The sequence below is a fragment of the Leiobunum rupestre genome, chromosome 11, assembly GCF_980474605.1.
Source record: "Leiobunum rupestre chromosome 11, qqLeiRupe1.1.hap1, whole genome shotgun sequence".
Taxonomy (NCBI): domain Eukaryota; kingdom Metazoa; phylum Arthropoda; class Arachnida; order Opiliones; family Sclerosomatidae; genus Leiobunum; species Leiobunum rupestre.
The window spans coordinates 4,760,381-4,787,296 of record NC_143394.1 but is presented as its reverse complement, the minus strand read 5'-3'; the positions used below and the strand labels follow the sequence as shown (position 1 = coordinate 4,787,296).

The window sequence follows — 26,916 nt, the reverse complement described above, 5'->3', positions numbered from 1 at the left end:
CTGAACCTAACGTAACTTTAACCTGAACCTAACGTAACTTTAACCTGAACCTAACGTAACTTTAACCTGAACCTAACGTAACTTTAACCTGAACCTAACGTAACTTTAACCTGAACCTAACGTAACTTTAACCTGAACCTAACGTAACTTTAACCTGAACCTAACGTAACTTTAACCGGAACCTAACGTAACTTTAACCGGAACCTAACGTAACTTTAACCGGAACCTAACGTAACTTTAACCTGAACCTAACGTAACTTTAACCTGAACCTAACGTAACTTTAACCTGAACCTAACGTAACTTTAACCGGAACCTAACGTAACTTTAACCGGAACCTAACGTAACTTTAACCGGAACCTAACGTAACGTTAACCGGAACCTAACGTAACGTTAACCGGAACCTAACGTAACGTTAACCGGAACCTAACGTAACGTTAACCTGAACCTAACGTAACGTTAACCTGAACCTAACGTTACTTTAACCTGAACCTAACGTTACTTTAACGTGAACCTAACGTAACTTTAACGTGAACCTAACTTAACTTTAACGTGAACCTAATGTAACTTTAACCTATCTAACGTAATAGGGACCTAACCTAACGTCCCCTTAACCTAACCTCACCTTAACCTAACCTATTCTTACCTCAGTTACTATTTTAAAGAGTTTTTTCGAAATACCAAATATGAACTAAATTAGGATACGTTTGGTTATTATGTCACTTTTGCCACAATGTAATTGCCCAAACCACTACCCAAAATGGCTTCCAGACGGAAAGGTTTTGGGCAGTACTCAGTGGCGGCTTAAGAAGGCTTGGTCCCCGGGGCGGCGGCGGCAGTGTTTTGTGACACCCCAGGACCGTGCAGAAGTTTTCACGTCCGTCTTCTTCAAGTTTAATCGGACCGCCCCCCTCGCCCCCCCCCCACCCCTTACGCCGCCACTGGCAGTACTCACAGTTTAACAGCTACCCAAACACCGAAGAGTAAACACTTAAACCCTGGGAAATTTAAGTGCAGAGTGCGGGTCAACTTTATACAACACTTCTTTGGGAACTATTCACGGTGGACTGATTTAAATCAACTTGATTTAAATTGATTTTGTTCCAAAAAATCATTGAATTAAATCATTTTTTATGTAGTATTTTTGAAAAAGAATATATAGATTAAGTCTTTAGAAAATTAAAACATTTGTTTTAGGTAAAATTATGATACTAAATTATATTAATCCTTGAAATTTTAATTGAAATCAAAATATTCGATTTAAGTTAAAAAAATCTAAACATTGCCAGCCCTGAAACTATTGACGTCTTCCCATGTTTAAACTCCGCCCCTTCTTGAACCCCGACACATTTGTCATATATCATGATTGAAACAATGTTTCACATCACGTTGGAGAGGAATTAAGGTTAAAACATCTCAACAAAAGACTTTTTTATTTTCTTACGAAATCTCGCGCCATCTCTGAAAAGATGAGATCTTGAAGTTGGCTAAGTGATGCTAATGCTATCACTTTCGGTTTTTCCTGCACATCTGGCGAATTTTTTACGCCACCGAAAAAAAAGCGGAAAAGCATTGGCGAGATCTCACTGTCGTTCATTCTTACTTGGATCTATCTCTCTTTTATGTCATCAAATTACAAAATCTACCGTGTCGAAGAAAAAAATGTCTCGAAAATTTTAATCTTCCACTTCTTTGTTGTTTTGTTTGAAGGAAATTTAATGTTCCATATTTATGCGTGGATCATCTAATTTCCTATTTTTGGCTTCACGAATTTATTTATATTCATAGATAATTACTATGTTGAGGGTATCCTCGGGCACCATCGTCTGGGCTCCACTCCCTTCCCCCCTTTCGTGCCGCCCTCCTTTCGGGGGAAATACTTTCTCCATAACTCAAAATGCAAAATGCAAAGTAGTTTCTCCATAACTCAAAATGCCAAATGCAAAGTACTTTCTCTATAACTCAAAATGCGAAATGCAAAATGCAAAGTACTTTCTCCATAACTCAAAATGCCAAATGTAAATTGCAAAATACTTCTTCCATAACTCAAAATGCCAAATGTAAATTGCAAAATACTTCTTCCATAACTCAAAATGCAAAATACTTTCTCCATAACTCAAAATGCAAAATACTTTCTCCATAGCTCAAATGCAAAATACTTTCTCCATAGCTCAAATGCAAAATACTTTCTCCATAGCTCAAATGCAAAATACTTTCTCCATAGCTCAAATGCAAAATACTTTCTCCATAGCTCAAATGCAAAATACTTTCTCCATAGCTCAAATGCAAAATACTTTCTCCATAGCTCAAATGCAAAATACTTTCTCCATAGCTCAAATGCAAAATACTTTCTCCATAGCTCAAATGCAAAATACTTTCTCCATAGCTCAAATGCAAAATACTTTCTCCATAGCTCAAATGCAAAATACTTTCTCCATAGCTCAAATGCAAAATACTTTCTCCATAGCTCAAATGCAAAATACTTTCTCCATAGCTCAAATGCAAAATACTTTCTCCATAGCTCAAATGCAAAATACTTTCTCCATAGCTCAAATGCAAAATACTTTCTCCATAGCTCAAATGCAAAATACTTTCTCCATAGCTCAAATGCAAAATGCAAAATACTTTCTCCACAGCTCAAATGCAAAATGCAAAATAATTTCTCCATAGCTCAAATGCAAAATGCAAAATAATTTCTCCGTAGCTCAAATGCAAAAGGGCTTCAAAAGTCGCATGATGACTTAGGCCTAAGGTGGTGCCTTGGTATTAGCCTAGCTGATTATTATTATTTATTATTATTATTATTAATGCAAAATACTTTATCCATAGCTCAAATGCAAAATGAAAAATACTTTCTCCATAGCTCAAATGCAAAATGAAAAATACTTTCTCCATAGCTCAAATGCAAAATGAAAAATACTTTCTCCATAGCTCAAAATGCAAAATGCAAAATACTTTCTCCATAGCTCAAATACAAAATGAAAAATACTTTCTCCATAGCTCAAATGCAAAATGAAAAATACTTTCTCCATAGCTCAAATGCAAAATGAAAAATACTTTCTCCATAGCTCAAATTCAAAATGAAAAATACTTTCTCCATAGCTCAAATGCAAAATGAAAAATACTTTCTCCATAGCTCAAATGCAAAATGAAAAATACTTTCTCCATAGCTCAAAATGCAAAATGCAAAATAATTTCTCCATAGCTCAAAATGCGAAATGCAAAATACTTTCTCCATAACTCAAAATGCAAAATACAAAATGTAAAATGTTTTTTGCAGCTCAAAATAAAAATACAAAATGCATTTTGAAAATAGTTTGCTCTGTTTACTTTAAATAAAGCGGTGGCACTGTAATTGGGAGTAAATTGCAGACGAACTTTCTCTACAAGAGCAGCGATGATGGTACCAGAGTAAAAACATTTTGAAACGGTTTTTCTACACATCAAACCCACAAAATGCCAAATAGTTTCCTATAAACTCAAAATGCAAAATACTTTTTCTAACTAAAATGCATTTTGAACAACCCTGCTCAGTATGCTGTTATAAAATATTTAGTTCGTGATATTTGAAAATAAATTGTTTCACTTGGTACTTTTATCTATGAAAACATAAATTACCCGGAATTTTAGCAAAATGGTCTGGTTATCTGGGAATATTCCAAGTTTTATTTTGCATATATTGGTCTGATTTCATGTCCTAGTCTAATATATCCTGAATAAATTTCGAACTTGATACAATAGTATAATAATATTAATAACAATACATTAACCCGGGTTTATGGATTCGCCGAATAATCAGAGTTGTAGATATCCGCGTTCACCGTATAAATTAACGACTAAATATTTCCCATTTAGTTCGAAGATCGTCTTTAAGAGGTCGCCACTATCTCCATCCCCCGGTTTCTTGTTCAATATAGCAAAGGGGGAAATTCTCCCAATGGGAATATTTTTTTACCCATTAAGTTAATCTAATTTGTGTAGCTGCGGTATAAAAATATCAAATGTCTTTAAAAAGAACGCACTCGCGGTGCGAAACGCGGTAACTCGCATTTTTGTTAAATTTAAATAAAACCTCAGAATTCACTAAAGTTAACAAAAGGTATTTTAAATTAAGTTAAAATTAAATAACATAAGTTAAATTTAAATTATACGTGGCTCTTATGATCCTAATTATTTAAATTAAGTTCATTGAAGTTAAAACTAATATAAAATGTAAAATTACTGTAATTTCAATTTAAAATAAATGTTTATAGAAATTGACATCCACTATCAAAATAGTATCATTTCTTGATACCTAAGTTTGGTATTCTGCGCGTTTATAGAAAAATATTGCGATTTAATCTAATGTAAATTAATATATGACCATATTTGTTCGAAGGAAATAACTTAAAAAAATTATGTTCTTAGCCTACATAGCAAATTATTTCAACTTTAAGTTAAATTAAATTAATTTTTTTTAAATTAAAATTAACATTTAATCATTTTCAAAATCTATAAAAGAAGTTGAAATTGGAAAATTTCTTTATTTAAAGCAATTGGGAACATAATACAACGTGTTTTACCAAAGCAATAATACAACTGTTATTTCGTAAAAAAGGCAATATTGTTTTGCGAGTTACTTTACTCTGTAAGTGAAACTGGGAAGATTGGAAATAAAATCGTCCAATAAAATGAATAAATATAATAATTCTTAGAATCGTATTGCTAGACAATTTAAGGCAGGTACACCCTTGGGAAAGACGTACACCTATACGTAGAAATTAAAAAAAAAGAGATACGATTTTGCATATTTAAAGACAGTAAAACGCGGTTTGGACTTCAATTTCTCGCGTTAGCCATGGGCTGCTTATTCCAGTTTAAGAAACGAAACGTTAATAGAGTCTGAACACGTTTTTGGGTACGATAGCCCTAAGAACGAGCGACTCTATACACGTGGGCCAGAGGAATGCATCCATTCGCGCCAAATGATTCCAGAAAATCTTCGGTAATTAATGAAGTTTTTAAGTTTCTGCGGAATCTTTGATAAACCAGTCTTCGAGATTTACCATCAAAGGGTTAATGTCCACCGAAATTTGAAGACTTTTAATTCTTCGTCGGGTTTCAGTACGTTTTTTCTCGCGCTTTATGAGTCGCCATCGTTGATATTGCTTTGTTAAATATGTTCCGAGTGTCTAATATATCTTCGACTTGAGAAGTAAATGTTAATCGCTTGAAACGAGTAACTTATGTCGAATACGTTTCAAAGGCAAAGTATAATTTTATTTTTATTAAAATAATTAATTATACGAGTGTAATTTTAATATTTCACATCGTCACTGCGGAGCAATATAGGACGTTAAATTTGGCTGTTGATTTTTATGTTTAAAAAAAATTCAATTATTTGATTGAAATCGGATTTTAATTGATTTTTTTAAAGTTTTATGCCTTTTTTGTTCTAGACAAAATGATTGATAATGTGAGTTCAGCGGTAACGCAAACTTAGTTTTAAATTAATCCGAATTAAATTTAATTACTAATAAAAAACTAAATATGATTTAGTTTGCTCGGAATGGCGAGGGAGCTTACGTTTGTACATTTTCGTGAATACATTGGAGTGTGATTTGAATTAATGATTATTTTTAAAAGAATAACTTGATTTAAATCAGACAACCGAGGGGTCGGACATTTACCAAAATCCCGTACTCTTTGTCTAAAATCGCAAAATCTTTAAACTCTTTCTATGGTAAATTAACATTGAAATCCCAAAATCAATCAAAAAGTAATGATAAAATCGCAAAAATACGAAATCCCACGAAAGTGTCCGACACCTCGCAGACAACCCTGATTTTAGATAATTGAAAACTGACTTTAGCCGGCTAAGGTATATATTTTTTATTATCATAGCCTAGGTAGATACGTATATAGTAAGATATGTATTATAGGATTCTGAGAGGGATATATATATATATATATATATATATATATATGCATATGCATGCTATCAAATTTATAAAATGTTTCTAAAATAGCTTAGTCAGTATCTCGGATTGTTGGTTGATAAAATATAATGTGTTTAGTCGGGTGTAACCGTTTAAGGTTAAGTTTTAGTGACAATTTAAGCGGGTATTGGTATCGGTATTAAGGCTTAGCCAAAATTATATTTGATAATATTGTCACGTTAGATTGATTATTTAGCCTCTCGCTACATAATCGTTTCGACCATGATCCATTTTTAACCCTTTTTATATTGAAAAATCTCTCGTTTTCGAAGTTTTTTATTATATTGATGTGCGTACGTATTTTAAGAGCTTTTATATATGATTTAAATATTTCGAAATATGCCTTTGTAAGAAGTAACTATTCTTGGAATATAATCTTTGATATTTCATGGCTAGTTGCGAATAATAATACCTTAAAGATTTTGTTTACTTTGTAAATTTGATATTAAATTATCGTTGCTTAGAATAGACTTAGTTTATTTTAGGTTTTGGACGTGGGGCAATTTTTACAAATATTTAACTTGTTTTGCTATAGAGTCCAGTGTTGTGCTATTACACAAAGAATAGCTTTGTATATCTCAAATTTTTAAACTAGTTTTTTAGCTTTCCATGTGATTCTAGTGCACAAATTTTACATAAATTTTAATTTAAAATTTTAGTGCGCTTCTAGTGCACAAATGTTAGACTTATTTTATTGAATAATTTTAAAACTGGTTTACTTTTAGCTTTTAATCGCGGAAATATTTAGTCTATTTTAATTTTGGTTATTTTACAAAATGATTAGCTTCCTTTATTTTTGGCTTTTAGCCTGTGCTATTACCCAAATATTTTACATTTTAGTGCTCAATTCAGTGCTATTACCAAAATTTTTTACATTTTAGTGCTCAATTCGGTGCTATTGTCCAAATATTTAACATTTTAGTGCTCAATGCGGTGCTATTGTCCAATTATTTAACATTTTAGTGCTCAATGCGGTGCTATAGTCCAAATATTTAACATTTTAGTGCTCAATGCGGTGCTATAGTCCAAATATTTAACATTTTAGTGCTCAATGCGGTGCTATAGTCCAAATATTTAACATTTTAGTGCTCAATGCGGTGCTATTGTCCACATATTTAACATTTTAGTGCTCAATGCGGTGCTATTGTCCAAATGTTTAACATTTTAGTGCCCAATGCGTTTCTATTGTCCATATCCTTCACATATTGTGTTAAGTGTGGTAGTATTGCTCAAATGCTTAAACAAATATTTTAGTGTTAAGTGCAGTGCTGTTGCAGAAATGTTTAAAATATTTCAAGTGTTCAATGCTTAACATACATTTCAGTGTTCAGTGCTGTGCTATTGCCTAAATAGTTGACAAATTTTCGTGCTCAGTGCGGTGCTATTGCCCAAATGTTCAACTTATATTTTAGTGTTCTGTGCAAATAAAATGTCTTAATACTTTATCTTTAGTGTGATCTCGGCTCGTGACGAAATTTCGGATGTGGACTTATTCGTCGAACCTGAAGTGTTCAACTTTGACCTCTCACTGACCTTCTTAAGCTGGTGAGTCCCCGTTTCATTTCTTATTCAATGATTTCGCGAAATACTCGAAACGTTCGTCCGATGACTAGCACTATAGTTTAGCGTTTGAGCTTTGGTTCCGAAACGTCAATCAGTCAGGTTGACAGATCCATTTTTCTGTTGGCCGCCGCCACTGATTGAAATCGTGAAATGTTTTCAGTTGAATCAAGACTGCGTCTGTTGAACCGCGCTCGTGAGATTCGAGTTGAGAAGCGTTTATTCAATCGCTTGATGAAAATTGATGGTGTCTAGGGTTTACTACCATTTTTTCACGAAAAACCACTAATTGGAATGCTTAGAAATTAAATAATATATTTATCGATTTGTAGATATACGATATCTTGGAATCATACGCGTAAAATACACAATTTATCGATTCGTAGCAGTAAGATAGTTTGGACTAGTACCAGTTATCAATTTATATCACAATTTGAATTGTTAGGTGGTGAATTTCTATAGAAATAAAATTACAATTTATCAATTTACATCACAATTTGAATTATTAGATGTGTCTAAGACAATTTAGAATATAATTAAATTCCCATTTATCAATTTGTAGATAAGATTTATATAGACATAAAATTAATTTCAATTGTTTGATAACTTATAAAAATTAGAAATAAAATTAACATTTGTAACCATATTTTGCTTAGAATATTAGAAATTAAATTGAAATTTTTATCTATTATAATTTTAAATGTTAGATGTGAAATTCTCATTACTAAAATCCTTTTTTTAAGATATAAGCTAACGTGGAATATTAGAATGGAGGGAAGTTGAAAAATCAGAAATTTTTAAAAATTCTGAAAAAATCATGCAATTTCGAAATAAGGGGTCAGGAAAAAATCACAGAATTTTAGAAATTCGTAAAAAGTTTGAGAATTTAAATTTATCTTGGATAGTTGTTGTAATGCCAACGTTGTAATCTGAAGAGTAACTTTCATACTAAACTATAAGAAAATTCATCTGATAAAAGTAAAAAAGTTTGAATCTGAAAATATTGAGGCAACCTTGAATATACTCCGTTCAACGTCTATTATTAACTTCAAAATATGGAAAACTGTCCTAGATGGCTCTACAATAAATACAGAAGTAGCGCATTATTGCAAATATGGTTAAAGGAAAAGTCCAGGTTGGGTAAAACTTGGGTCTATTTGAAAGATCATGTTTAAATATACTCAAAAATATCAGTCGTAAAATTGTATCTTTTGTTAATGACGAGAAATAAATTTTTAAACGAGCCAAATTTACCCGCCAAGTGATCTGCCATTTTGTTTCGCGGTGACGTTTTAGGACTTTAATCACGCGCTGTTCGCGCTATAACAGGCTTTAACAGCGCTCTGTTTCCCGCGTGCGGTATGCGGAGGGAAGGCGAAAGAAAATGGCAGCTCGCTTGGCGGGTAAATTTGGCTCGTTTAAAAATTAATTTCTCGTTATTAAAAAAATGATACAATTTTACGACTGATATTTTTGAGTATATTTAAACATGATCTTTCAAATAGACCCAAGTTTTACCCAACCTGGACTTTTCCTTTAAGAAATACACTTTTAGCGAAAGATTATCTGGTATTGAGATCGTGGTTGAATTGGCATTTTAACCTCTTTTTAGCACCTCAAAATAAGGGCTTCAAACTTCGGCGTTAGAATAACAGCGATGAAATTAACCGGTATCTGGTATATTTTCCGAATGGTGAAAAGTACGCGTCGGGTCCTTGTCTTTGATGAGATCTGGAGCTAAATCGTTTATGCAAAATCGCCTTCCAAGGTCCCCCAGCACGCGGCGCATCTAGAGTGGCGCGCGCTCGCACAAATATCCAGGCTAATGGACATTTTAACCCGATCGTTTCATGCGCGAGAAAAGATTTATCGGTATCACGGAACTTTATTTTTAGCCTGCGCCCCATCAACCTTTATTCCGTACGAAAGGAATACGTTTATCGCTGTTGTTGTAGGTTCTAGTAGCCGAGCTGTGAGAATGTAGTGTTGTTAATTTTGCGGAAAAATAAAAAATTTAAAAATAAAATACTTTTTAAGGGTAAACATACTACAAAACATTAATAGTGTTACATTGTTAATCAGTTTAACCTAGTCTGGAGGTTTAGTTTTACTTGAAGAATCGAAAACATACGCGAAAAGGCCGCTTTATTTAAATTTGCAAACAATATATTAGACTAATCTTGTAATGAAAACTTTATTTAATTTTATTCGGAAACATACGGACAATTTTCCGACTTACAACACTATTAGAATGTAAGAATGTATTTATTTATTTATTATAATAATTATTATAATAATAATAATAATCAGCTAGGCTAATACCCAAGGCACCACCCTAGGCCCAAGTCATCTAGCGACTTTTAATGTTTATTATAATTAATTCAGGTGGCCGGATTACAATGCGTAGGACGGTGGTGGCCAGCCCTTCCTGCCACGTGAGCCAACAGCTCCCTACACTCACTATTAACCCGAACAAGGTTTTATGGAAGGGGAAACCGAAGAACTCGGGGTAATGACTAACAAGGAGACGACCCGAGGTGATAATCACCGATTTTGTTCAAAGTCGGGTATAATGTACACCTCTATGTAACTTGAAAAACCTGCAAGGGAAAAGTTGCGACGGTCTTTCGTTTTGCCATGGCAACCGAAAACGTTTTTGACAACATGATTTGGAATTATTTCCATTGAAAATAACATGGGAATCTGAAGGATTTTAAGGGTCCCCCAATTGACCAAATTGTATTTAAACTTTGAAAAAAATATAATTTTTAAAATCAATTAAAATTTTTTTTTTACGGTTTTGAAATTTCCAAAATTTTCAATTTTTAAAAGGTTTCACAGGGGGCACCCTTAAAATCCTTCAGATTCCCATGTTATATTCAACGGAAATAATTCCAAATCATGTTGTCAAAAACGTTTTCGGTTGCCATGTCAAAACAAAAGCCCGTCGCAATTTTTACCTTGCAGGTTTTTTAAGGTTATCAAAACGGTTCAGTATTTGATTGGTTCCCTAAAACTGACCATCTTTCGATGCGATTGAAAACGTTTTATCTTCTGGGGGAAAACTAGTTCTTGGTACAGATTTATTCCACTTAATGTGCTTTACTGGCTATGTTAAACGCTTATAACGTTTTGAAATATTGTGGCTTCAAATTTGTTATGGCTACGGGTAGAAGATTCTAATCTAATTATGCATTAAAACATTCATTGAAATATTTAATTTTCCGAATGGAGGTACTGTTAAACGAATACAATTTGAAATTTTATATTTAAAAAAGTGCATCTAAAATGTTGCATTTAATATTTAACTAAAACCCTTGTGATATTCGAGACCGAAAACTATCGCTACGCCCCCTTTGGTTCGCCATGGAAACCTAGATAGATAGCGGTTAAAGCAGACGATATTAGCTTTTCTTTATAAATAATGATAATTTCATTTTAATATAATAATTTTTGCATCGTTTGCTTATATTTTGATAGGTTTATTTAAAGGGGAACGGTCAAGCTTTAACCAGTTAGATAGCCCTATAGCCCATTAAAAACTAAAATTTATGGCGAAAACCGCATCAAAAAATATTGAGTGGTTAATTTTTAATAAAATAAAGACATTTCGGGAAATCTAAAAGAGGCGTGTCCGCCGCGACACCTGGTGAGAAGTCGGTGAGGCAGAAAAACCGCGTAAAAGCGCGCGCTGCTGAAGACGCAAAAAAATTGTTTTGCACGTGCGGCGCCTTCCAGTTATAAGATACATAAGCCTAAATTGCGCGATTTTAAAAGTTAGGATAGTTCGCAAATCGCTCATACGGGTTAGGGGCGCTGGCGGCAGCCCCTAAGATGGCGGCGAAAATTCCAACCCAAACACCCGGCGTTATTTTTCGTTTCAACATTTCGGGCCAAAAGCTATTTTTTCAAGACAAAAAAAGGTACAAGTTAGTATATTGAACGTCTTGTTAATCTTTTGATACGGAAATAAGGCCATATTTGGAAAAGCTTGGCCGTTCCCAGTGGCGTAACTAGGAACTCCGCCCCCCGCGAAAAACGACTCGGGGGCCCTTTTAAATAGCACTGATTTTAATCATAAACGTTTGGGCCCCCCCCCGCGCTTCGGGGGCGCTATTTACGCCACTGCCCGTTCCCCTTTAAAAAAAAAAACTTTTTATGCCTTTAATAACAGACGCTATATCATAGGCTCGTTTCGGTCGCTAATACGTTGGTTCTGAAAAAATTACATAATGTGAAAACAATTGTACACAAATAAAAAGGTGATCCATCACAGTTAAGTAGCGCCATCTGCTTAAATACTTTTTAATTAAGTTTGTAGGTAATTTTGAATGAGCAGACAGCTTTCAGACATTCGATTTACACACATTTCGCACGTGGACGTGTTGTACTTCAAATTTCAAAATTTTTATCGACTCAAGCGCGTGATCTCTATTTTCAATAGCTGTAGCTAGTGACGTAGAAAAAACAATTTACACGTGATCTCCTTTATTTTTATTTTCGACTTTCCGTTGCTATATGCAACGCGTTTTGAAATTTTTAATGTTTAGGCTTAGTTTCTCCTTTAGATTTGACAGTCGCCAGCCAGATTTCCCGCACGGTACTGATGAGTTCCAAATAGAACGAAACCGGTCTACCGTTGGAATTTCTGGCTATTTTATTTAATTTTAATTTAGTTTATTACTCGAAGATCTATTTGATCCGAGTTTCGCGTTTTTTGCTCGAAGACGTATTGGTACGAGTTATTAGTAAGTTTTTTTAATTTCTTCAAATTTGTTTAGGATTTAGCTATATTATCCCTTTTAATTATGGACTAATCTACTTTTTCGCGTATTTTATCATCTTTATTTTGTAGAAACACCTACTGAATGTAAATAAGTAAAATAAAATATTCAATATTCCTTCATTGGCCACTATTTGCCATATTTTCCCCGGACCCTGGACTAAAAAAAAACGTTTTAGCACCACTGCACACGAAGACTACTGTCCCTTTAAACTGTTTTTCGTGATTGTGTCTCCCCCGGGGACGAGCTTGTTAATTCTTCTTTTATTTTTTACGTAGGCAGGGGGCAGATAACGTATAAAATCTATCAAGGAAGTGTTTTCGGTGGCGCGGCCGAAGGTAGTTCGGATGTAACAGCACGGCAGAAAAGAAGCGAACTAGGAGAAAAAAGCGTAGATTTGAATTTTGATGAGGCCTCAGTCGAGTGTGCATGGCGGCCCTTGTCAGTGCTCGAGCGCCCTCTCTCGGGGCGTGTCCCGAACATGCCCGGACTCGCTCAATTCGGGGGTGGGCGACTGTCCCCCCCCCGCGCCGCCCGCCGCTCCGAAGAACAAAAAAAAACCAAGTCCGGTTTGATTTGTTTTTAATACGTCCTTCGTGTGGCGACTTCATCGATTGAGTGGCTGCCAAAGGGTCAAGAAGTGACCTTCACGGACGCCCTGATGTCCACTCCAACCCCTTTTTTACTGGCGGACACTCATTGATTTTTATTTCTATATCGTGTCCTCCACTCTGACTTGGTATCGGCCACTAAGTTGATATATTGTTCTTCAGTTTTCCTAATTTTATTGCGCGACTGTTCCGGTTAGTGCTTCGTATTAAGGTCTTTTCACACGAGCCTATATTTATGATCAAGTTTGTTGCTGAACAATTTTTAACTCGAGTTCTCAAAACGCATTTTCGTTCATATGCTCCGCGATACGTTTTTCGGATTTTTAGGATTTGGTTCGGATTTTTAGGATTTGGTTAGAATTTTGAAGATTTGGTTAGAATTTTGAAGATTTGGTTAGAATTTTGAAGATTTGGTTCGAATTTTGAAGATTTGGTTCGAATTTTGAAGATTTGGTTCGAATTTTGAAGATTTTGTTCGAATTTTGAAGATTTGGTTCGAATTTTGAAGATTTGGTTCGAATTTTGAAGATTTGGTTCGAATTTTGAAGATTTGGTTCGAATTTTGAAGATTTGGTTCGAATTTTGAAGATTTGGTTCGAATTTTGAAGATTTGGTTCGAATTTTGAAGATTTGGTTCGAATTTTGAAGATTTGATTCGAATTTTGAAGATTTGATTCGATTTTTTAGGATTTGATTCGATTTTTTAGGATTTGGTTCGAATTTTTAGGATTTGGTTCGAATTTTTAGGATTTGGTTCGAATTTTTAGGATTTGGTTCGAATTTTTAGGATTTGGTTCGAATTTTTAGGATTTGGTTCGAATTTTTAGGATTTGGTTCGAATTTTGAAGATTTGGTTCGAATTTTGAAGATTTTATTCGAATTTTTAGGATTTGATTCGAATTTTTAGGATTTGGTTCGAATTTTTAGAATTTGATTAGAATTTTTAGAATTTGATTCGAATAGTTCTTTTTATAAAATAACCTTGGCCATCTTGTTGAAATGTTGCCTCCCCGCTTCAGCTGTGGATCCGTTTTCTCTCCCACTAAAGAGCTTATGAACTCATTCTTAGGCATTGGCTGAACTATTCCAGGGCAACATTTCAACAAGTTGGGCAAGCGTAAAGACATTTTATAAAATCAACTATTCTTAGGATTTTATTAGAATTTTTAGGATTTGATTCGAATTTTTATGATTTTTAGACTCTTTTCAAAAAACGTTTGGACTCATTTCCAATATTTATGGCTCATTTCAAAGCTAGCTTTGACACATTTCGAAATTTTTTGGGCATATTTGAAAAACGTTTGGGCTCATTTACAATGTGTTTTGGCTTTTTTCAAAAGGTTTGGACTCATTTCCAATATTTGTGGCTCATTTCAAAGATTTGTCGTTCATTCCAAAGAATTTGGGCACATTACAAAGATTTTTGGCTCATTTTCAAGATGTTTATGCACATTTCAAAGATTTTTGGCTCATTTTCAAGATGATTATGCACATTTTAAAGATTTTTGGCTCATTTCATAAACGTTTGGGCTAATGTCCAATGTGTTTAAAGTAATTTCGAAGCTTTTTGGCACATTTCAAAGAAATTTCGGATTTGGTGGTTTTCCCGTTCTTTTTACCCCCTGTATTTGGTGATCCTTTTCCGAATTTGGTGATATTTTATATAATTTTTGCCGGATTTTGGAATTTGTATATAAAATTGCCGGAGACAGATCCAAAATTGAATAGCTTGTCTTAATCTAATAGCTTTAATAAGTTGGCTGAATATAATAGATTGTAGACCATTGGACCGAAATCCCATTCGTCCGAATGTACCATTCAACCGAATTTCAATATACCGTTAGTGATACATATTTATATATTGTAGGTTACGTGACGATAGTATATCTACTTTGGACTAAACTATGTCTTAAATATTTATTATTTCGTACCGACGTATATTTTTAGACCTTTTTCCCTTGAAATTTGATATTTTCCGGGTTTAATTTTGGAAAAAAACCTTGATAAGACCCGACGTGAAATAGTTGCCTACCATATCTAACCTAACCTAACCCAACCCAACCCAACCCAACCCAACCTGAACTAACCTAACCTAACCTAACCTAACCTAACCCAACCTGAACTAACCTAACCTAACCTAAGCTAACCCAACCTGAACTAACCTACCCGAAGTGAAAACGAACCAGATTTAAATTTCCCATTCAACTGAATCCCGCCATGTTGGGCTATAACCGAAAATTCTTTTCGGTTCAATGGGATTCGGTCAAACGGGATTCGGTCCAATAGTATACAACCAATATAATACCGAATAGTTTCACTATTTATTCGCAATAAAATTTCCCCCATTTAGGCTGAATGCTTCGTCTTTTAATTTTTGAAATTTCGAAATGGTGACCTCCAGTTGCTGTAAAATGAGACGCGATATTTACCAATATTGCCGTAGCTTCGATCTCTACAAAATAAATTTACCAAGTTTTTCCATTTAATCCCGCATAAATTATAAAATTTGAAAAGAAGATACAACTCGATTTCGCAAAAAGACCTTTTTATTCGAACTGTTGACGCGTTCCTTTTCAACATTTCGCGGTTTGGTCACGCTGATCATAAACCCTGATTGGATTCGCCTGCCAATTACGAGTACATCGAAGAAAATAACACCCATATATTCCCAAAACGAGAGTCAATACTTCGAGACGACCAAGTGGGGGGTGGGCACGTTTGAGGGCCGGTGATGGGCACGCTCCACTCATTTTGGAGCGTTTGGAGTTGGAAGTAGCGGAAAATTTTAAAAAAATTGTGAAGATAAGAACTAATTATTTTAGTTTTAATTAAGGATGCACCGATATATCGGCTTTTTTTTCTAATATCGGTATCGGCCTATATCGGCTTGATGACTTCGGCCTAAGGTATTAGCCTAGCTGATTATTATTATTATTATATTGGCCGATACCGGTATTAGGAAAAGGTTTTCAGAAAAACATTTAACAATAAGAAAATTCTTGATTAACTAATGATAATATTTTATTTGATTTGCCGCGCCACGTACGCCAGATTTCAAAAGCTGGATCATACCTTTTTTTAGACAGGAGGTTACGAGTGTAAACAAATAAATAACTACGACATTCGATTTGTGAAATTGTGATAGAAAATATGTATCGCGTAAAGTGAAAAGAAACATATTCGGATATCCTCTTGGAAACTTTTTTCATGAAAAATTAGAATAAAATGGTATGACAGTGCACTGAACCGTCTTTTACAATGATTTTATCATATACACTACTATACTGTTATGATATAACTTTGTTAATATCTCCCGATATTATCGGCCACGAATAGCCGATATATCAGTTATACCCATATCGGTGCAGCCCTAGTTTTAATTGAGCGAGATGATCGAGAATGTAAAAAGTATATAGGTTAGATGAGCAGAGGGAGTGCTAGTGTCTCTTTGGTTTGATGAGCGCTTCACTTAGTAATAAATTGAGCAAGAACAAGGTGAGCTAATATTTGTTTGATTTTTTTTCGGAATTTTTAAATAAATATGGTAGTTCGACAATGTATTTTGTTGCTGAAAATAGGTAATACAGTCAAATTAGTTTTAAGTTTTTTAATGAACTGTCATTAGTTTTGTTTGTTCGGTGAGCTGTTTGATGTGAATCTATTAATTTTTATTTAGCTGAGCGCGAAAGAGCTTTATTAATTCGAAATTGAGCGAATAACAGAACACGCGCTTTCTCTAGAAAACTGAGCGAAATAAGAGATGAGCTATCAGTAAACACGTTTTATCTGAGAGTATTATCTGATAACCGCTCTTGAGAAGACCGTAAGAGACAAATATCAGGTTAACATAAGCGGATTGTGAACTGTGAATTTATTTCGAGAAAAAGCCCATCACCGGAGATAAGTTATGGGCTGTTAGTAGTCACGTTTGAGCCGAGTATGTATGAGACATACCTTATTTGAGAACCGCTCTTGAGCAGATCGTGAGAGTAAAATGTCAGGTTCTGAAAACTGGAAGAGATGTTTTATCAGTATACACGTTTGATCTGAATATCTATGAAGTAAACATTATAGGAGAACCACACCGGTAATGAGTCAGGTTAATACGGTCGGCTTGTGAGAATGGACTTCGAGAAAATGCCCAGCCCCGTTGAGTACCTATAACTACAAACTTTCAACCCGAATACGTATTAGACAAAGACATTATCTAAGAACTACTCACGAGAAGAGCGCGAGAGCTGTTTGCGAGGTGAGAATGTACTCCGAAGAAATGCCCATAGTGGTTGGGGACCTATAACTTTAATGAAGCGGCGGCACTCGATTTCCGCGAGGTGACCCCAAAACTCGTCTCTTCTCCGCTTCGAGCAGACGTCAATTTTTTCTTCCTCCCGTTAACTCTTCCGCTTCAAGGTAAAGAGAGGGAAATATTTGGGGAAAGAGTGTGTACGCCCGTAATTAAAGAAGGACCTCAACGAAAGAGAGAATACCCGGTTGAGGGGGTGGGCGCCGACACGAACCGAGTCCACGCCTCGAAGTCTCCCACTTCTAATAAATGGCGCTGAGCTGCAATCGGCTGAACGGAGAATGCGAGGCCAGCACCCGGTTCGCGTCGTGACTCCCTAGAATCAAGCCACGCCCCTCCACCTTTCCGCGCGCAATCTTTCCCGGGGAAGGGGGGAAGACACTCCGGTGCAATCAAGCGCTTTTTCTCCGTGTGGGCGGAGAATATCATCCGGAGATCATGAAGATAGAGGCTGTAGTTTGGGCTACGCATTATCGGTTGACGTCTAAACATTCTTGGCGTGAGTTGTGTGGCGGAGTGCAGTCAAGAAGGGGGCAACCCCAAAAAAGAGGTTGGCGAGGAACCTCATCGGAAATTTCCGTTAATTACGGGGTTTGCCGGCAGAGGGAGGGCAAAAATGAAGTTTCTCCCAAGATTGACACTCACGATTTAGACCGAGATGAAAAACCAAGAGAAGTTCCAGTTTGGAAAAGGCGGTTTTTTGGGTGAAGGCGGAAAGAACGTAATCTCCATTTCGAAGTTAATTTAATAAGGATTGTCGCCATCTTCAGAATTTCTAACGATTTAAATTGATATTTTGAAAATTAAGTCTTTAGTTTACTCTACGAAATTTGCGGTGCATCACCTATTTATTCCATCAGCAGGGTTCGTACACGCCCTGAAAACCTGGAAAAGTCAGGGAATTTTTAAATGTTTCCAAAATGTGAGGGAAAAGTCAGGGAATTTGAAAATGTTTCCAAAATGTCAGGGAAAATTCAGGGAATTTGAAAATGTTTCCAAAATGTCAGAGAAAAGTCAGGCAATTTGAAAATGTTTCCAGAAGGTCAGGGAAAAGTCAAGGAATTTGAAAATGCTTCCAAAAAGTAAGGGGATATTAAAATGACCCCAAAAAAATCAGGCAAATAAATTTTTGATTTTTTTTAGTATCAAACCCCTAATTGTAGTATCTAACAGCGAAGAGTAGTCTCTAACAGCGAAGAGTAGTCTCTAACAGCGAAGAGTAGTCTCTAACAGCGAAGAGTAGTCTCTAACAGCGAAGAGTAGTCTCTAACAGCGAAGAGTAGTCTCTAACAGCGAAGAGTAGTCTCTAACAGCGAAGAGTAGTCTCTAACAGCGAAGAGTAGTCTCTAACAGCGAAGAGTAGTCTCTAACAGCGAAGAGTAGTCTCTAACAGCGAAGAGTAGTCTCTAACAGCGAAGAGTAGTCTCTAACAGCGAAGAGTAGTCTCTAACAGCGAAGAGTAGTCTCTAACAGCGAAGAGTAGTCTCTAACAGCGAAGAGTAGTCTCTAACAGCGAAGAGTAGTCTCTAACAGCGAAGAGTAGTCTCTAACAGCGAAGAGTAGTCTCTAACAGCGAAGAGTAGTCTCTAACAGCGAAGAGTAGTCTCTAACAGCGAAGAGTAGTCTCTAACAGCGAAGAGTAGTCTCTAACAGCGAAGAGTAGTCTCTAACAGCGAAGAGTAGTCTCTAACAGCGAAGAGTAGTCTCTAACAGCGAAGAGTAGTCTCTAACAGCGAAGAGTAGTCTCTAACAGCGAAGAGTAGTCTCTAACAGCGAAGAGTAGTCTCTAACAGCGAAGAGTAGTCTCTAACAGCGAAGAGTAGTCTCTAACAGCGAAGAGTAGTCTCTAACAGCGAAGAGTAGTCTCTAACAGCGAAGAGTAGTCTCTAACAGCGAAGAGTAGTCTCTAACAGCGAAGAGTAGTCTCTAACAGCGAAGAGTAGTCTCTAACAGCGAAGAGTAGTCTCTAACAGCGAAGAGTAGTCTCTAACAGCGAAGAGTAGTCTCTAACAGCGAAGAGTAGTCTCTAACAGCGAAGAGTAGTCTCTAACAGCGAAGAGTAGTCTCTAACAGCGAAGAGTAGTCTCTAACAGCGAAGAGTAGTCTCTAACAGCGAAGAGTAGTCTCTAACAGCGAAGAGTAGTCTCTAACAGCGAAGAGTAGTCTCTAACAGCGAAGAGTAGTCTCTAACAGCGAAGAGTAGTCTCTAACAGCGAAGAGTAGTCTCTAACAGCGAAGAGTAGTCTCTAACAGCGAAGAGTAGTCTCTAACAGCGAAGAGTAGTCTCTAACAGCGAAGAGTAGTCTCTAACAGCGAAGAGTAGTCTCTAACAGCGAAGAGTAGTCTCTAACAGCGAAGAGTAGTCTCTAACAGCGAAGAGTAGTCTCTAACAGCGAAGAGTAGTCTCTAACAGCGAAGAGTAGTCTCTAACAGCGAAGAGTAGTCTCTAACAGCGAAGAGTAGTCTCTAACAGCGAAGAGTAGTCTCTAACAGCGAAGAGTAGTCTCTAACAGCGAAGAGTAGTCTCTAACAGCGAAGAGTAGTCTCTAACAGCGAAGAGTAGTCTCTAACAGCGAAGAGTAGTCTCTAACAGCGAAGAGTAGTCTCTAACAGCGAAGAGTAGTCTCTAACAGCGAAGAGTAGTCTCTAACAGCGAAGAGTAGTCTCTAACAGCGAAGAGTAGTCTCTAACAGCGAAGAGTAGTCTCTAACAGCGAAGAGTAGTCTCTAACAGCGAAGAGTAGTCTCTAACAGCGAAGAGTAGTCTCTAACAGCGAAGAGTAGTCTCTAACAGCGAAGAGTAGTCTCTAACAGCGAAGAGTAGTCTCTAACAGCGAAGAGTAGTCTCTAACAGCGAAGAGTAGTCTCTAACAGCGAAGAGTAGTCTCTAACAGCGAAGAGTAGTCTCTAACAGCGAAGAGTAGTCTCTAACAGCGAAGAGTAGTCTCTAACAGCGAAGAGTAGTCTCTAACAGCGAAGAGTAGTCTCTAACAGCGAAGAGTAGTCTCTAACAGCGAAGAGTAGTCTCTAACAGCGAAGAGTAGTCTCTAACAGCGAAGAGTAGTCTCTAACAGCGAAGAGTAGTCTCTAACAGCGAAGAGTAGTCTCTAACAGCGAAGAGTAGTCTCTAACAGCGAAGAGTAGTCTCTAACAGCGAAGAGTAGTCTCTAACAGCGAAGAGTAGTCTCTAACAGCGAAGAGTAGTCTCTAACAGCGAAGAGTAGTCTCTAACAGCGAAGAGTAGTCTCTAACAGCGAAGAGTAGTCTCTAACAGCGAAGAGTAGTCTCTAACAGCGAAGAGTAGTCTCTAACAGCGAAGAGTAGTCTCTAACAGCGAAGAGTAGTCTCTAACAGCGAAGAGTAGTCTCTAACAGCGAAGAGTAGTCTCTAACAGCGAAGAGTAGTCTCTAACAGCGAAGAGTAGTCTCTAACAGCGAAGAGTAGTCTCTAACAGCGAAGAGTAGTCTCTAACACCTAATTTGTAGTAATTTACAGCGAAGAGTAGTCTCTAACAGCGAAGAGTAGTCTCTAACACCTAATTTGTAGTAATTTACAGCGAAGAGTAGTCTCTAACAGCGAAGAGTAGTCTCTAACACCTAATTTGTAGTAATTTACAGCGAAGAGTAGTCTCTAACACCTAATTTGTAGTAATTTACAGCGAAGAGTAGTCTCTAACACCTAATTTGTAGTAATTTACAGCGAAGAGTAGTCTCTAACACCTAATTTGTAGTAATTTACAGCGAAGAGTAGTCTCTAACACCTAATTTGTAGTAATTTACAGCGAAGAGTAGTCTCTAACACCTAATTTGTAGTAATTTACAGCGAAGAGTAGTCTCTAACACCTAATTTGTAGTAATTTACAGCGAAGAGTAGTCTCTAACACCTAATTTGTAGTAATTTACAGCGAAGAGTAGTCTCTAACACCTAATTTGTAGTAATTTACAGCGAAGAGTAGTCTCTAACACCTAATTTGTAGTAATTTACAGCGAAGAGTAGTCTCTAACACCTAATTTGTAGTAATTTACAGCGAAGAGTAGTCTCTAACACCTAATTTGTAGTAATTTACAGCGAAGAGTAGTCTCTAACACCTAATTTGTAGTAATTTACAGCGAAGAGTAGTCTCTAACACCTAATTTGTAGTAATTTACAGCGAAGAGTAGTCTCTAACACCTAATTTGTAGTAATTTACAGCGAAGAGTAGTCTCTAACACCTAATTTGTAGTAATTTACAGCGAAGAGTAGTCTCTAACACCTAATTTGTAGTAATTTACAGCGAAGAGTAGTCTCTAACACCTAATTTGTAGTAATTTACAGCGAAGAGTAGTCTCTAACACCTAATTTGTAGTAATTTACAGCGAAGAGTAGTATCTTTCGATCCTTGTAAGAAAGTCTATTGCTGAATTTACGAGACTAAACATTGTTAACGGTAAGTTCAGCACTGACAAGTTAGTGTGGACATAAGCCTGCATAGCACCGTGGAAGACTAAACGTTCCTGTGGGTAACATTACGTGGTTAACCTCATTGTTACCATAGCGTCTATCGTCACGCCCAACGTTATATCTACCCGCACACGGTCAAGATTACCTTTGAACCCTTTTGAAACGAAACCGCTTATTTACGTTTTCACTTCGCTAACTAATGATCCCGTTACCAAGTATTAACTAAACCGCCGTTGTAGGTTTTTGGGGTGCAGAAAGGACCACGTGGGCCAGTTTAATATTCCGAGCTCGAAAGCGGGGCTGCTACACGTTTGCTTCGGCGCTTAGATGTGTCGATACAAACTTGAACGGAAATTGTTTTTAAGATTCCGGAATTAAGTAAATATGTAGCTGTAACCTCTGTTTCCATAGAGCCGGCTATTGTACCGGAGTGTCTACCCCCCGCCCTTGCCGACCAGGAGGGGTAAAGGTTACGCAAAGATAGGCGAGGGGCGGGGATTATCTGCCGGAAATCACGAGGCAAACAGGCCGTATACATTCTTGAGGCGCTCCGAGCCCTAACACGAGGTGCTTATTAGTAAGCCTTGGTTGCCATACCCAGTCTCAGCCCCTCGCTCCAGTAATTGCCTTTAATTGAGCATGCATCCATTACTTGATAAGCCCGCGTAATCGCGAACCCGATCGGCTGATTAAAAATATGGTTGCGGAGCTGCACGCGCGTCGAAGCGAACCGTTTAATTTCTTTCCTTTAACGCGTATTTAGTCGCTTCCGCCAAATTCGGTGCCATTTTGGTGCGAGCTGGTACTTGTAATTGGCGACAACCGTTTTATTTATGGACACCCCAGAAAAATCTACTCGACTGAACTACACTTTTTAGAATTTCATTTTATCGGCTGTTTGATGAACTATGTTTTATTTAAAAGAGATCTTTTTCTTCAGATTTTCACAGCGAGCCTTTTTCCATTGATACTTTGATACTTTAATTAACAAATTGATAAATTAACTTTAATCTGTATGTAGCTTGGAGAACATCGTAATGTTGTAACCCACTGGTAGCTAGGAAAAAAAACCTAATTTTCGTGCATACTCTAAGATTTCTAAGATGATTTAAAGATTTCTAAGATGATTTAAACATTTCTAAGATTATTTAAAGATTTCTAAGATGATTTAAACATTTCTAAGATGATTTAAACATTTCTAAGATGATTTAAAGATTTCTAAGATGATTTAAACATTTCTAAGATGATTTAAACATTTCTAAGATGATTTAAAGGTTTCTAAGATGATTTAAAGGTTTCTAAGATGATTTAAAGGTTTCTAAGATGATTTAAAGGTTTCTAAGATGATTTAAAGGTTTCTAAGATGATTTAAAGGTTTCTAAGATGATTTAAAGATTTCTAAGATGATTTAAAGATTTCTAAGATGATTTAAAGATTTCTAAGATGATTTAAAGATTTCTAAGATGATTTAAAGATTTCTAAGATGATTTAAAGATTTCTAAGATGATTTAAAGATTTCTAAGATGATTTAAAGATTTCTAAGATTTTTTGCTATCTTCCTTCTTGTGATTGCTTGGTTTAGTCACTGAGAATGAGTAAATTAATCATTAACCTAGCTTTAGATTGAAAAACAATTTTAAATAATATTTAGACTAATAAATTTATACCATACTATTTTTTATCTTTTGTTTAGTCAGATGAAAATCGTTTGTTTATTCAGATGAAATGACAAAATTTATCCAACTATCATATTAACCTAGCTTTAGATCGGAACTGCCTCTTAATATCATAACTATACTGATAGTGTATACCTCTCCCCATCTGCTATCTTCATATTTTTGATCGCTTTGTTTAGTCACCCAGGATGACGAAATTAAGCGAACAACAATATGATTTGAGAACATCTGAATCTAAATAATAGCTACCATCTTCGTGTTTTTAGTTTTGAGATAAATGACCAACTTAAACGTACAAATACATTAAATAATATGATAACTAAACGGTCGTTTATTCGCGTAAGAACCTAATTAAAACGGTACCGAAAGGTACCATCCCAAAACCACGTAAAATGTAAATGCCGTTGCCTTCCAAACTTATTAACCCGGTACACTTGAAATATTCCCATTAACCTCAATCCCAGTGGTTTCATCCTTGACCAACTTGTTGCGCGTTTTGTTGTTTCGACGCTCGCGCGTTAATTTAAAATAATCGTGACCACACCATCTTCGTACAATAATTTTCCCCGGTAAGGCGTTGATTTTGAAAAACGAGTACCGAAATCTGTGGCGCGTTTTAGTTTTTGAAGCGGGACTCACTGAGAATAATTACGACGTTGAGAAGGAAATAACATCCTTTTGCAAAGAATCGAGCTTTCTTAGTTTTGTTGCGCTCCTAAGCCTTTGTTTCGAGTCGATTTCCTTTTCGATATCACTCACGCGTTTTGAAAAGTTAGAATTGATCCTTTTTCGCGATAAGCCACCAAACGAAACTCATCCTCGAGAGATCTCAATCATGTTTGACCTTCCGCGTACCTTCTTTTATTTGGCCTTAATGGAAAATTACCATAAGTTTATAATTACGTTTATCATAAGTGTGACAGTTATCCCTATCTTTCGAGGTGTTAAATATTCGAATGTGCTCTGATATTTTTTCATTAGCATTAATGTAATTTTTAAAATTGTGAAAATTTTACCTAGTATCATAAGTTTATAGTTACGTTTTTCATAAGTGTGACAGTTACCCCTATCTTTCGCGGTGTTAAATATTCGAATGTGCTCTGATATTTTTTCATTCGCATTAATGTAATTTATAAAATTGTTAAAATTTTACCTAGTATCATAAGTTTATAGTTACGTTTTTCATAAGTGTGACAGTTACCCCTATCTTTCGCGGTGTTAAATATTCGAATGTGCTCTGATATTTTTTCATTAGCATTAATGTAATTTTTAAAATTGTGAAAATTTTACCTAGTATCATAAGTTTATAGTTACGTTTTTCATAAGTGTGACAGTTACCCCTATCTTTCGCGGTGTTAAATATTCGAATGTGCTCTGATATTTTTTCATTCGCATTAATGTAATTTATAAAATTGTTAAAATTTTACCTAGTATCATAAGTTTATAGTTACGTTTTTCATAAGTGTGACAGTTACCCCTATCTTTCGCGCTGTTAAATATTCGAATGTGCTCTGATATTTTTTCATTAGCATTAATGTAATTTTTAAAATTGTGAAAATTTTACGAAGTATCATAAGTTTATAATTACATTGCGCGTTAGTGTCAGTCCCGTACGTTGAATTTTTTTAATTTATTTTAAATTTTCTTTTCTAAAATCTTTTTATTAAGAAATCCATATACGTCGGATCAAAAGTTCAACTATCTTTCCAGTGTTAAATTTTTTAAATAAATAATATATCAATAGAATTATTAATTTTTCAAAAACGAATACATTCAATAAAATAAAATAAAAAATATTAGTTAAAAGAAAATTAAATTATAAATATTTATAAATAACCAGCAGAAGACTCCTGTATATATGGTATTTAAAGGATGAAAACACTACTTTAGTGACACAGTAAAATATGTCAATTTGGTAAAAACAAATTAAAAATACTACATTTAGTACAGCAACAACTAGTCTGATATTTCAGAATATAATCTGATATCGACAAAATCGATACATCAACACACATAACGATAAAAACGTTTTTAAAATTCGGGCGTATAGGAACATCCCACTTATGAAATGTAATTATTAACTTATGAAATTACGTGCCGGTTTTTAAAGAATTCAACCATATTCTTTATCTAATGCACTAGTTTTTTCGGTAAGTAATTTGAATACATTTTGCTGACCAAATGTTTAAATAAATGTGTCAGGGTTATTCCTTCGTGTAGAAAACATTGGTATTTAGGGTCAACTTTGTTGGAAATTAAAGACAATTCCCTTATCTGGAACTGTTTGCTTATGGTATTTTTTAAATAACGAGTTATGTACCACGCACTCGATCTCTCGTGATAAAATTATACATTAATTAAAAAAAACAGCACAAGCTTAAGGTCTAATTTGATAATCATTGTTAACTATTATCATAATTATATAAGAGCCCGTAGATTCCATCCTGCTAATTTTATTCGCTTGATTTTTCAAATTACCTCAAAAGTTTGAAGAAATTAAAATAGTTGATATTTTACCCATAGCTATTTTCTTTTTCCGAAAAAGTGATAGTTTTAATCAATAATGTAATAATGAAGATGGTTCTTACTTTTAATTAATTTATTTTTCGGTTATCAACTTTATTTTGAAGATTATTTTGGCAACCGTTTTCTCTTATTGTATAGTTAATTTTATACTTCCCCCCCCCCCCTAATTTTACCTATATTTAATGATAAATTTTCTATAATTCCTTTAAAGGATTTTAAAATATTCTGTAATCACCCTAGTATCTGGAAAACTTGAAAAAGTCTAGGAATTTGTAAATGGGTCTAAAAGTTAGGGAAACGTCAAGGGATTGTAAGAACTAGTAAAACAGCTAGGAGAAAGTAAATTAATTTAATTTGGGTTGCAAATGGAAAACCTCTACTAAAATAAGTTACATATTTCCAAATATTGGCTTAAGGGGGGAAGAATACAGTAAAAGCCTCTTTTTCGTTCAAGCTGAACGTTTGTTTTAACAATTACATAATTGAATTACATTTTTATTATTAGGCTGAACCTTCCTCTAGTGTTTAAAATAATTTTGATAATTCTAATATTAATAGTTAACGAGATATAAGGTCCTAACTAAAGGGTAGTTTGGGTGCTTGCTAAACTTGTTTAGCTCCGGGGGTCCGAATTAAAACGTAATAATTAAATTACTTTGAAATTTAAAATTGTAAAAATTATTTTAGGCACTAAACAAGAGGCTGTTCTACACTTAAATATTAATTTTATAAATTAAAATACCAAATTAAAAACGTTCAGCTTGAAATAGCGCGAAAGTAGACAATGGCCACTGTAGTCTTCCCCCTTTTATCCAGGTGCAAAGCCTTTTACATTTCAAAACGATTTTTTTAGTTTTTAACTAGATACAAAAGTAAGTAACTTATGTTATATAGCAGTGGTTCCCTATGACTAACAAAATTATACCGTAACTAATGGTTTTTTAATTTAAGGGTATAACCTTTATTTTTTTCAAACTTATTCGATTTTTTTAAATCTAGCATTCACCGATTGAACGAATATTTGTAAACATTCTTGACGAA

At 35.2% G+C, this 26,916-nt stretch overlaps 1 protein-coding gene across 1 annotated transcript in view; it reads left to right on the top strand.

Moving 5' to 3' along the window:
* The window catches only part of Mef2 (myocyte enhancer factor 2), a 146,207-nt gene that overhangs the window by 33,142 nt on the left and 86,149 nt on the right, over positions 1–26,916 (top strand). The window contains exon 2 of the mRNA XM_090163857.1: positions 7,429–7,521. The gene's annotated coding sequence lies outside the window, so the exon portion shown is untranslated. The remainder of the gene's footprint in view (positions 1–7,428; positions 7,522–26,916) is intronic.